Source organism: Arachis duranensis, chromosome 3, assembly GCF_000817695.3.
Source record: "Arachis duranensis cultivar V14167 chromosome 3, aradu.V14167.gnm2.J7QH, whole genome shotgun sequence".
NCBI lineage: Eukaryota > Viridiplantae > Streptophyta > Magnoliopsida > Fabales > Fabaceae > Arachis > Arachis duranensis.
This window is the reverse complement of record NC_029774.3, coordinates 103,802,333-103,814,888: the sequence shown is the minus strand read 5'-3', so window position 1 is coordinate 103,814,888 and position 12,556 is coordinate 103,802,333.

Sequence of the window (12,556 nt, the reverse complement as noted above, 5' to 3'; positions counted from 1 at the left end):
TGATGATAAGTAACCCTCATTATCATTCTCACTTATGAACGCGCGTGATTGACAACCACTTCCGTTCTACATGCAACCGAGCTTGAATGTGTATCTCTTGGATTCCCCAACAGAATCTTCGTGGTATAAGCTAGATAGATGGCGGCATTTATGAGGATCCGGAAAGTCTCACCTTGTCTGTGGTATTCCGAGTAGGATTCCGGTAATGAATGACTGTCACGTGCTTCAAACTTGCAAGTGCTGGGCGTTAGTGACAGACGCAAAAGAATCAAGGGATTCTATTCCAGTAGGAGCGGGAACCAACCAGTGATTAGCCGTGCTGTGACAGAGTGCGTGAGCGTAGTTTTCACTGCGAGGATGGGATGTAGCCATCAACCATGGGTGATGCCTCCAGACGATTAGCCGTGCGAGTGACAGCCGCATAGGATCATTTTCCCGAGAGGATTGAAAGTAGCCACCGATGATGGTGATTGCCTACATATAGCTTGCCATGGAAAGGAGTAAGAAGGATTGAAGGAAGAGTGAGTAGTGAAGCAGAGTTTCAAGAGGAGCACAGCATCTCTATACACCTATCTGAAATTCTCACTATTAATTTACATAAGTATTTCTATCCTTTTTATTTTCTTTTTATTATTAATTTTCGAAACCATAAACAAATTTAATCTGCCTAACTGAGATTTACAAGGTAACCATAGCTTGCTTCATACCAACAATCTCTGTGGGATCGACCCTTACTCACGTAAGGTTTATTACTTGGACGACCCAGTACACTTGCTGGTTAGTTGAACGGAGTTGTGAATTCAACTGGTGCCACAATAATGATTTCATACAAGTACAAAGAATATGGATCACAATTTCGTCCACCAGGGATCGACCCTTACTCACATAAGGTATTACTTGGACGACCCAGTGCACTTGCTAGTTAGTTGTGCGGAATTGCAAAAGTGTGATTGCAATTTCGTGCACCAAGTTTTTGGCACTGTTGCCGGGGATTGTTCGTGTTTGGACAATTGACGGCCTATCTTGTTGCTTAGATTAGGACTGTTTTCTTTTTTATTGGTTTTGAGTCTTTTATTTGAGTTTAGTTTCATATTTTAAGTTTGGTGTCAATTGCATGCTTTTGTTTTCTTTTAATTTTTCAAATTTGCATGTTCTTAGTCCTTTCTTGATCTTTAAAAGTTCTAAGTTTGGTGTCATCTTGTTGTTTTTCTCTCTCCTCATTTCAAAAATCAAATCTTTTTCAAAATAATTTTCAATCATATCTTCTTAATTGCTAATTCCAAAGTCTTTTTAATTAATTAATTGATTCAGTTTTCAATTTGCTTTGATTTTATTCTCTTTTAGTTTTTGAAACTTTATTCTATTTTCTTTCTCATTTATTTTATTATTTTTGGTCATCTTTAATTAAAAACAAAAAAAAATTTTACTTTACTTGCAATCCATATCATCTCCCTTTCTCCATTATGGACCTAAGTGGAGTTGAGCAGTCCAGAAGGACTCTGGGGTCATATGCTAACCCCATTACAGCTGCATATGGGAGTAGCATCTGTATACCTCCCATTAAAGCAAGCAGCTTTGAGCTAAACCCTCAACTCATTATCATGGTGCAGCAAAATTGCCAGTATTCCGGTCTTCCACAAGAAGAACCTACTGAGTTTCTGACACAGTTCTTACAAATTGCTGACACAGTACGTGATAAAGAGGTGGATCAGGATGTCTACAGTTTATTACTGTTTTCATTTGCTGTAAAAGATCAAGCTAAGAGGTGGTTGAATAACCAACCCACAGCAAGCATAAAAACATGGAGACAGTTATCAGACAAATTCTTGAATCAATTTTACCCTCCAAAAAGGATGACACAGCTAAGGCTGGACATCCAAGGCTTTAAATAAGAGGATTATGAATCCCTTTATAATGCCTGGGAGAGGTACAGATGTATGCTAAGAAAATGCCCCTCTGAAATGTTTTCAGAATGGGTATAGTTAGACATCTTCTATTATGGGCTCACAGAAAAAGCTCAGATGTCTTTAGACCACTCAGCTGGTGGATCTATACACATGCGGAAGACGATTGAAGAGGCTCAAGAGCTCATAGATACAGTTGCTAGAAATCAACATTTATACTCAAGCAGTGAGTCCTCTATAAAAGAAGAAGCTATGGTAGTAACTACTAATCCTAACCCTCAAGAACAGATGGTTGAGCTTAATCAGCAATTACTCATGATGACAAAACAGTTAGCAGAATTTAAAGAGATGCTCCAAGAAACTAAAATTTCTAACAAGAATATGGAAGCACAATCAAATCAAACAAGACAGCAACTATCTAAACAGATAACAGAAGAATGCCAAGCTGTTAAATTAAGGAGTGGGAAAACATTGAATGTATCAACTCAAAGCAGCAGAAATCTAAGAAAGGAACAACTGACAGAGGATAACCAAACCACTGTCCAAAATCCCTCCGAGGACAGTAAGAGCCCAGAGAGAAATACTTCTGGTGTTCACACGCCAGAAAGGGGGAAAAGTTGGCGTTAAACGCCCATTCCCTGCCCAGTTCTGGCGTTCAAACGCCAGAAAAGGGGAAAAGTTGGCGTTAAATGCCCATTCCTCACCCAATCCTGGCGTTCAAATGCCAATGAGGAATCAGACACCTGAGAGTGCTGATAGTAACCCCTCTAAGAAGGCTTCTCCAACCACTTCTATAGGAAATAAACCTGCAGCAACTAAGGTTGAAGAGTATAAAGCCAAGATGACTTATCCTCAGAAACTCTGCCAAGCGGAACAGGATAAGCAATTTGCCCGCTTTGCAGACTATCTCAGGACTCTTGAAATAAAGATTCCGTTTGCAGAAGCACTTGAGCAAATACCTTCATATGCTAAGTTCATGAAAGAGATCTTAAGTCATAAGAAGGATTGGAGAGAAACTGAAAAAGTGTTTCTCATTGAAGAATGCAGTGCAGTCATTCTAAAGAGCTTACCAGAGAAGCTTCAAGATCCAGGAAGCTTTATGATACCATGCACATTAGAAGGTGCTTGTACCAAGATAGCCCTATGTGACCTTGGAGCAAGTATCAATCTAATACCTGCATCTACTATCAGAAAGCTTGGGTTGACTGAAGAAGTCCAACCAACCCGGATATGCCTCCAACTTACTGATGGCTCCATTAAATACCCATCAGGCATAATTGAGGACATGATTGTCAAGGTTGGGCCATCCGCCTTTCCAACTGACTTTCTAGTGCTGGAAATGGAGGAGCACAAGAGTGCAACTCTCATCCTAGGAAGACCCTTCCTAGCAACTGGACGAATTCTCATTGATGTACAAAAAGGGGAAGTGACCCTGAGAGTCAATGAGGATGAGTTCAAGTTGAATGCTGTCAAAGCTATGCAGCATCCAGACACATCAAATGACTGCATGAGCGCTGATATTATTGACTCTTTAGTGGAAGAGATCAATATGACTCAGAGTCTCGAATCAGAGCTAGAGGATATTTTTAAAGATGTTCAGCCTGACCTGGAGGAACCAGAGGAAATAAAAGAACCTCTGAAAATTCCTCAGGAAGAGGATAAGCCTCCTAAAACTGAGCTCCAACCACTACCACCATTCCTGAAATATGCGTTTCTGGGAGAGGATGCAACTTTTCTTGTGATCATAAGCTCTGCCTTAGATCCACAGGAAGAGAAAACACTACTTCAGGTGCTAAAGACACACAAGACAGCTCTTGGCACTAATTCAAGTGCTAACACACAAGGCAGCTCTTGGATGGTCCATAAGTGATCTTAAGGGCATTAGCCCAGCAAGATGCATGCACAAGATCTTATTGGAAGATAATGCCAAGCCAGTGGTTCAACCACAGAGGCGGCTAAATCCAGCCATGAAGGAGGTGGTGCAGAAAGAGGTCACTAAGTTACTAGAGGCTGGGATTATTTATCCTATTTCTGATAGCCCCTGGGTGAGCCCTGTCCAAGTTGTCCCCAAAAAGGGAGGCATGACAGTGGTTCATATTGAAAAGAATGAACTGGTTTCTACAAGAACAGTTACAGGGTGGCGCATGAGTATTGACTACAGAAGGCTCAATACAGCCACCAGGAAGGATCATTTCCCTTTACCATTCATAGACCAAATGCTAGAAAGACTAGTGGGTCATGATTATTACTGCTTTTTGGATGGTTATTCAGGCTATAATCAAATTGCAGTGGACCCTCAAGATCAAGAGAAAACAGCATTCACCTGTCCTTCTGGCGTGTTTACTTACAGAAGAATGCCTTTTGGTCTATGCAATGCACCTGCAACCTTTCAGAGGTGCATGCTCTCCATCTTCTCTGATATGGTAGAGAAATTCCTGGAAGTCTTCATGGATGACTTCTCAGTATTTAGAGACTCATTCAGCTCTTGTCTTGATCATCCAGCACTTGTCCTGAAAAGGTGCCAAGAGACTAACCTGGTCTTAAACTGGGAGAAATGTCACTTTATGGTGACTGAAGGAATTGTCCTTGGACACAAAATTTCAAGCAAGGGAATAGAGGTGGATCAAGCAAAGGTAGAGGTAATTGAAAAATTAGCACCACCTGCCAATATTAAGACAATCAGAAGCTTTCTGGGGCATGCAGGATTCTACAGAAGGTTCATAAAGGATTTTTCAAAAATTGCAAAACCTCTAAGCAACCTGCTAGCTGCCGACACACCATTTGTGTTTGACACACAGTGTCTGCAGGCATTTGAGACCCTGAAAGCCAAGCTGGTCACAGCACCAGTCATCTCTGCACTAGACTGGACATTACCATTTGAACTAATGTGTGATGCTAGTGACCATGCCATTGGTGCAGTGTTGGGACAGAGGCATAACAAGCTTCTGCACGTCATTTATTATGCTAGCCGTGTTCTAAATGATGCACAGAAGAATTACACAACCACAGAAAAAGAGTTACTTGAAGTGGTTTATGCCATTGACAAGTTTAGATCCTATTTAGTAGGGTCAAAAGTGATTGTGTACACTGACCATGCTGCTCTTAAATACTTACTCACAAAGCAGGATTCAAAACCCAGGCTCATAAGGTGGGTATTGCTTCTGCAAGAGTTTGATATACAAATAAGAGACAGAAAAGGGACAGAGAACCAGTAGCTGATCATCTGTCCCGAATTGACCCAGTAACTGGGGCATCCCTCCCTTCTACTGAGATCTCTGAAACCTTTCCAGATGAGCAACTCTTTGCCATCCATGAAGAACCATGGTTTGCAGATATTGCAAATTATAAAGCTGTGAGGTTCATACCACAAGAGTACAGCAGCCATATCTCTTTAAGAGATGTTCAGACGAAATAATCCACAGATGTGTACCTAGAGAGGAAGCACAGAGGATCCTGTGGCATTGCCATGGATCGCAGTATGCGGGACATTTCGGAGGTGAGTGAACAGCCACTATGGTCCTCCAATGCGGATTCTACTGGCCTACTATCTATAGGGATGCCCGGGAGTTTGTGCGTAACTGTGACAGTTGCCAAAGAGCTGGTAACTTGCCTCATGGTTAAGCCATGCCTCAACAAGGGATCCTAGAGATTGAATTGTTTGATGTATGGGGAATTGACTTCATGGGTCCCTTCCCACCATCATACTCAAACACTTATATTCTAGTGGCAGTAGACTATGTGTCTAAATGGGTAGAAGCAATTGCCACACCCAATAATGATACCAAGACCGTACTGAAATTCCTACAGAAACACATCTTCAGTAGGTTTGGTGTTCCCAGAGTACTAATCAGTGATGGGGGCACTCATTTCTCCAATAAACAGCTGTACTCTGCTATGGTCCAATATGGAATTAGCCACAAAGTAGCAACTCCGTATCACCCACAGACAAATGGGCAAGCTGAAGTCTCTAATAGAGAGCTAAAAAGAATCCTGGAACGGACTGTTATTGCCCGTAGAAAGGATTGGGCAAAGAGCTTGGATGATGCTATGTGGGCATACAGAACAGCCTTCAAGACTCCTATAGGAACCTCTCCATACCAACTTGTGTATGGGAAGGCTTGTCATCTGCCCGTGGAACTGGAACATAAAGCCTACTGGGCAACCAGATTCCTAAACATGGATGCTAAGTTAGCTGGTGAAAAAAGATTGCTCCAACTAAATGAGCTAGAGGAGTTCAGACTAAATGGCTTTGAAAATGCAAAAATTTATAAGGAAAAGGCAAAGAAGTGGCATGACAAGAAGTTGTCATCCAGAGTCTTTGAGCCAGGACAAAAAGTTCTACTCTTCAACTCTAGGCTCAGACTATTCCCGAGAAAACTTAAATCCCGGTGGAGGGGTCCGTATGTGGTTACAGGGGTCTCACCATATGGATATGTTGTGCTTCAAGATATTGATTCTGAAAAAAGGTTCATTGTTAATGGACAGAGAATCAAACATTATCTTGAAAGCAATTTTGAGTAGGAATGCTCAAAACTGAGGCTTGAATGAGTCTCAGTAAAGGTCCAGCTAAAGACAATAAAGAAGCGCTTGCTGGGAGGCAACCCAGTCATTAGCAAGTTAATTGTTCTTTAAAAGTTTGATATACAATTTCTCAAAGGGCAATCATCAAAATTGAAGGAATTCACAGAGTTACAGAAGGATTCAGTGCAAAAAGCAGAGAAAAGGAGCTTGCTGGCAAAAAAATGCCAGTAAGGGGTACTCTGGGCGTTAAACGCCATAATGGATACCATTCTGGGCGTTTAACGCCAGTAAAGGTACCATTTTGGGCGTTAAATGCCAGAATGGGCACCATTCTGGGCGTTTAACGCCAGGTGTGCAGCATCCTGGGTGTTTAGCAAAACACCCAATGATAAAGGGGTTTTTGGTGTTTAACGCCAGCCAGGGCACCTGGCTGGGCGTTAAACGCCCATAATGGCCACCAAGTGGGCGTTAAACGCCAGAATGGATGGGAGGTAGCCATTGACAACGGTGAAACCCTACATACAGCTTGCCATGGAAGGAGCCTTGCGTGCGTGAAGAAGAAGACAGTAGGAAAGCAAAGGTTCAGAAGATAGAGCATCTCCAAAACCTCAACATGTTCTCCATTACTGCAAAACAAGTATTTATTTCATGTTCTTTTACTTTTCACAATTAAACCTGAGAATTATTGATATCCTGACTAAGAGTTACAAGATAACCATAGCTTTCTTCAAACCAACAATCTCCGTGGGATCGACCCTTACTCACGTAAGGTATTACTTGGACGACCCAGTGCACTTGCTAGTTAGTTGTGCAGAATTACAAAAGTGTGATTGCAATTTCGTGCACCATCCAACCATGTTCTAGCTTTGTCTCTTACAGCAAAAGGGAAAAGCATAAGCTTGTAGACCTCGGGATCGACTCCATTGGTCTTAACAATATCACAGATCTGCAAGAATTCAGTTAAGAACTGAAAAGGATCTTCTGATGGAAGTCCATAAAACTTGCAATTCTGTTGCATTAGAAAACTAATTGAGGCTTAAGCTCAAAATTGTTTGCTCCAATGGCAGGGATTGAGATGCTTCTTTCATGGAAGTTAGAATTTAGTGCAGTGAAGTCACCAAGCATCTTCCTTGCATTGTTATTGTTGTTGGGTTCGACCATTACGTCTTTTTCGAGATTCTCTGTAAGGTTTTCTTTGGATTGTTGTGCTTTAGCTTCTCTTAGCTTCTTCTTTAAAGTCTTTTCAGGTTCAGGGTCAGCTTCAACAAGAATGTTTTTGTCCTTGCTCCTACTCATATGAAAAAGAAGAGAACAGAAAATAATAGGGATCCTCTTTGCCCAGATATAGAGGTTCCTTTATGTGAGTAGAAGAGAAGAAGAATAAGAATGAAGAAGGAAGAAGAAGAATTCGAACACAGAGAGGGAGAAAGGGTTCGACTTATAAGAAGAAGAGAAGAGTGTTAGCGATTAAATAAATAAATAGAAGAAGATGACAGAGAGAGTTTTCAAAAATAATTTAAAAGGAAAAGGAAAATATTTTTGTTTTTATTTCAAAATTAGTTAGAATTCAAAAATTAGGAGAATAAATAAAATTAAAATTAAAATTTGAAACAATTAATTAACTAAAAGAATTTTGAAAAAGGGTGAGGAGTTTTCAAAAATTAGAGAGAGAAAATTAGTTAGATGGTTTTGAAAAAGATTTTGAAATTAATTTTGAAAAGATAAGAAGTTAGAAAAAGATATTTTGAAATTAAAGTTTGAAAAAGATATGATTTGAAAAAGATATGATTGAAAATATATGATTGAAATTTGTTTTGAAAAATATTTAATTTTTAAAATCAGAATTAATAACTTGACTCACAAGAAATCAAAAGATATGATTCTAAATTTTAAAGTTTGAATCTTTCTTTACAAGAAAGTAACAAACTTGAAATTTTTGAATCAAAATATTAATTGTTTGTATTAATTTCAAAAATCATGAGAAGAAAATAGGAAAAAGATTTTGAAAAGTTTTGAAAAAGATTTCTGAAATTTTTCAAAAAGCAAAGGAAAAAAATGACAAAGATTTTATTTTGAAAAAGATTTTGAAAAGATAAATTTTTGAAATTGAAATCTTGACTTGACTAACAAGAAACAACTTATTTTAAAAAAATTTTATTAAGTCAACCCAAAGATTTCGAAATTTATGAGTGAAATAAGGAAAAGATATTTTTTGATTTTTTGAATTTAATTAGGAAAGAGAAAAATCACAAAATGACTCAGCACATAAAAATTTTAGATCAAAATAAAGAATGCATGCAAGAATCCTATGAATGTCAAGATGAGCACCAAAAACACTTTGAATATCATGATGAACATCAAGAACTTATTTTTGAATAATTTTCAAGAAAAGAAAAACATGCAAGACACCAAACTTAGAAGTTTTTAATATTTAGACTCTAAGAATTCAAGAATGCATATGAAAAATAAGAAAAGACACAAAACAATAAAATTTAAAGATCAAACAAGAAGACATATCAAGAACAACTTGAAGATCATGAAGAACACCATGCATGAGTTTTCGAAAAAAAAGTTTTTAGAAAAATTAAAAATATGCAATTCACACCAAACTTAAAATTTGACTCTAGACTCAAACAAGAATCATAAAATATTTTTGGTTTTTATGATTTTACTAAATTTTGTTTTTGGATTTTTTGAAAATTAATTTTGGAAAAACGAAAAAGAAGAAGAAAAATTTTGAAAGATTTTTGAAAACTTTTTGAAAACAAAATAAAGGTTGAAATAAGAAGAAAATTACCTAATCTGAGCAACAAGATGAACCGTCAGTTGTCCAAACTCAAACAATCCCCGGCAACGGCACCAAAAACTTGGCGCACGAAATTGTTATCACCAGACATGGCTCCAAAAACTTGGTGCACAATACCATGATTCACACATCTCTTCACAACTTCGCACAGCCGACCAGCAAGTGCACTGAGTCGTCCAAGTAATACCTTACGTGAGTAAGGGTCGATCCCACGGAGATTGTCGGCTTGAAGCAAGCTATGGTCATCTTGTAAATCTCAGTCAGGCGGATTCAAATGGTTATGGGATTTTGATAATTAAAAGATAAATAAACATAAAATAAAGATAGAGATACTTATGCAATTAATTGGTAGGAATTTCAGATAAGCGTATGGAGATACGTTATCCCTTCTGAATCTCTGCTTTCCTACTGTCTTCATTCAATCATTCATACTCCTTTCCATGGCAAGATGTATGTTGGGGATCACCGTTGTCAATGGCAACCTCCCGTTCTCTCAGTGAAAATGGTCCTCTACGATTTCTGTACGGCTAATCAACTGTCGGGTTTCTCGTCTCGGATGAAAAATACTAGGCACAGCTACCGCATTGCTAATCAGATGTTGATTCTCACTTGTGTTGGAATAGGATCCAATGATCCTTTTGCGTCTGTCACTACGCCCAACAGTTATGAGTATGAAGCTCATCACAGTCATCCCTTCCCAGATCCTACTCAGAATACCACAGACAAGGTTTAGACTTTCCAGATCTCAGGAATGCTGCCAATTGATTCTAGCCTATACCATGAAGGTTCTAATCTCAGATTCAGATGCCCCATTTTCAGAGGGGAAACAATGTGAATCATTGATTAGAGTCCCAAGAGATATGCATTCAAGCTTGTTTTCATGTAGAACGGAAGTGTTTGTCAGGCATGCATTCATAAGTGAGAATGGTGATGAGTGTCACTTGATCATCACATTCATCATGTTCTTGTGTGCAAATGAATATCTTAGAATAGGAATAAGCTTGAATTGAATAGAAGAATAAAAGTACTTTGCATTAATACTCGAGGAACAATAGAGCTCCACACCTTAATCTATGGTGTGTAGAAACTCCATCGTTGAAAATACATAAGTGATGAAGGTCCAGGCATGGCCGAATGGCCAGCCCCCATAAAAGTCTAAGATAGCATAAAACTGATCAAAGATCTAGGTCTAAGGACTAAGCGTCCAAAGATGTCTAATACAATAGTAGAAGGTCCTATTTATACTAGACTAGTTACTAGGGTTTACAGAAAGAAGTAAATGATGCAAAAATCCACTTCCGGGCCCACTTGGTGTGTGCTTGGGCTGATCATTGAAGCTTTCATATGTAAAGACTTTTCTTGGAGTTAAACGCCAGCTTTGGTGCCAGTTTGGGCGTTTAACTCCAGCTTGTAACTCAGTTCTGGCGTTTAACGCCAGAATAGGGCAGAAAGTTGGCGTTTAAATGCCAGTTTGCGTCGTCAAAACTCGCGCAAAGTATGGACTATTATATATTACTGGAAAGCCCAGGATGTCTACTTTCCAACTCAATCGAGAGCGCGCCAATTGGGCTTCTGTAGCTCCAAAAAATCTATTTCGAGTGCAGGGAGGTCAGAATCCAACAGCATCAGCAGTTCTTTTTCAGCCTCTGAATCAGATTTTTGCTCAGGTCCCTCAATTTCAGCCAGAAAATACTTCAAATCATAGAAAAACACAAAAATTCATAGTAAAGTCCAGAAATGTGAATTTTGCTTAAAAACTAATAAAAATATACTAAAAAGTAGCTAGATCCTACTAAAATCTACCTAAAAACAATGCCAAAAAGCGTATAAATTATCCGCTCATCACGTACGCATGGGTCGCGCAAATGGGGAGATGACGTGTCGGCATCGGTCACGCGTACGTGTGACTGAGCTTGTGCTACTCGCACGAGGGCATCCTGGCGCTCGCACAACCCTCTGTTTGCATTGGGGTGTGTGCCAAAATAGCAAATGACGCATGCGCGTCATTGACGCGTATGTGTGAGTGGTCAGAATTTGAAAATGGCGCGCACGGGTCAGGGACGAGTACGCGCGAGTGACTTTGTGCCTTGGGCATGGTTCCCGCACCAGGCCATCATAACTTTCGGCCTGACACTTCTTTACGTCGATTTTCTAATGTCACGCGTGCGCGTCAATGACGCGCACGCGTGAAGTGCCAAATTTTCAATTGACGCGCATGCGTGAGGGACGCATGTGCGTGGTGATGCTTGTGCGATTGGCACACTTTCTTCATGACTCCCACGTAACTTTCTGCCATTTTTTTTGCAGTATGTAGAATGCAAAATGCAGATGCTGATGCAGACATTATGAATGAACACTAAGAAAAATAGAATAAAATAGAACTAAGAATAACAACAACAACAACAATAAAGCCTTGTCCCACTAAGTGGGGTCGGCTACATGAATCAAACGACGCCATTGTGCTCTGTCATGTATCATGTCTACAGTGAGACCGTTTACATGTAGATCTCGTCTGACCACCTCATGGATGGTCTTCTTAGGTCTTCCTCTGCCTTTCGCCCTTTGTCCATCTTCCATCTCATCCACCCTCCTGACTGGATGTTCTATCGGTCTTCTTCTCACATGTCCAAACCACCTGACACGCGATTCAACCATCTTTTCCACAATGGGTGCTACTCCAACTCTCTCCCTTATATCTTCATTCCTTATTTTATCCAATCGCGTATGACCACTCATCCATCTCAACATCTTCATCTCTGCCACACTCAGCTTATGTTCGTGCTCCCCTTTAGCCGCCCAACACTCCGTACCATACAGCATCGCCGGTCTTATAGCGGTGCGATAGAATTTACCTTTAAGTTTTAAAGGCACTTTTTTGTCGCATATAAAACCAGATGCACTCAGCCATTTTGACCAACCTGCTTGGATCCTATGATTTACATCATGTTCAATCTCTCCATTATCCTGTATGATGCACCCAAGATACTTAAAACTTTTAACTTTTCGTAAGGTGTTCTCTCCAATTTTCACCTCTATATTGGAGTTTTCCCTTCTCAGACTGAACTTACATTCCATATATTCCGTCTTGCTACGGCTTATGCGCAGACCATACACTTCTAGAGCTTCTCTCCATAACTCCAACTTCTTATTTAGGTCTTCCCTTGACTCTCCCATAAGGACGATATCATCGGCAAAAAGCATGCACCATGGCACAGGCTCTTCACAGAGCACATCCAAGAGGCTGTGCCATGGTGCATGCTTTTTGCCGATGATATCGTCCTTATGGGAGAGTCAAGGAAAGACCTAAATAAGAAGTTGGAGTTAT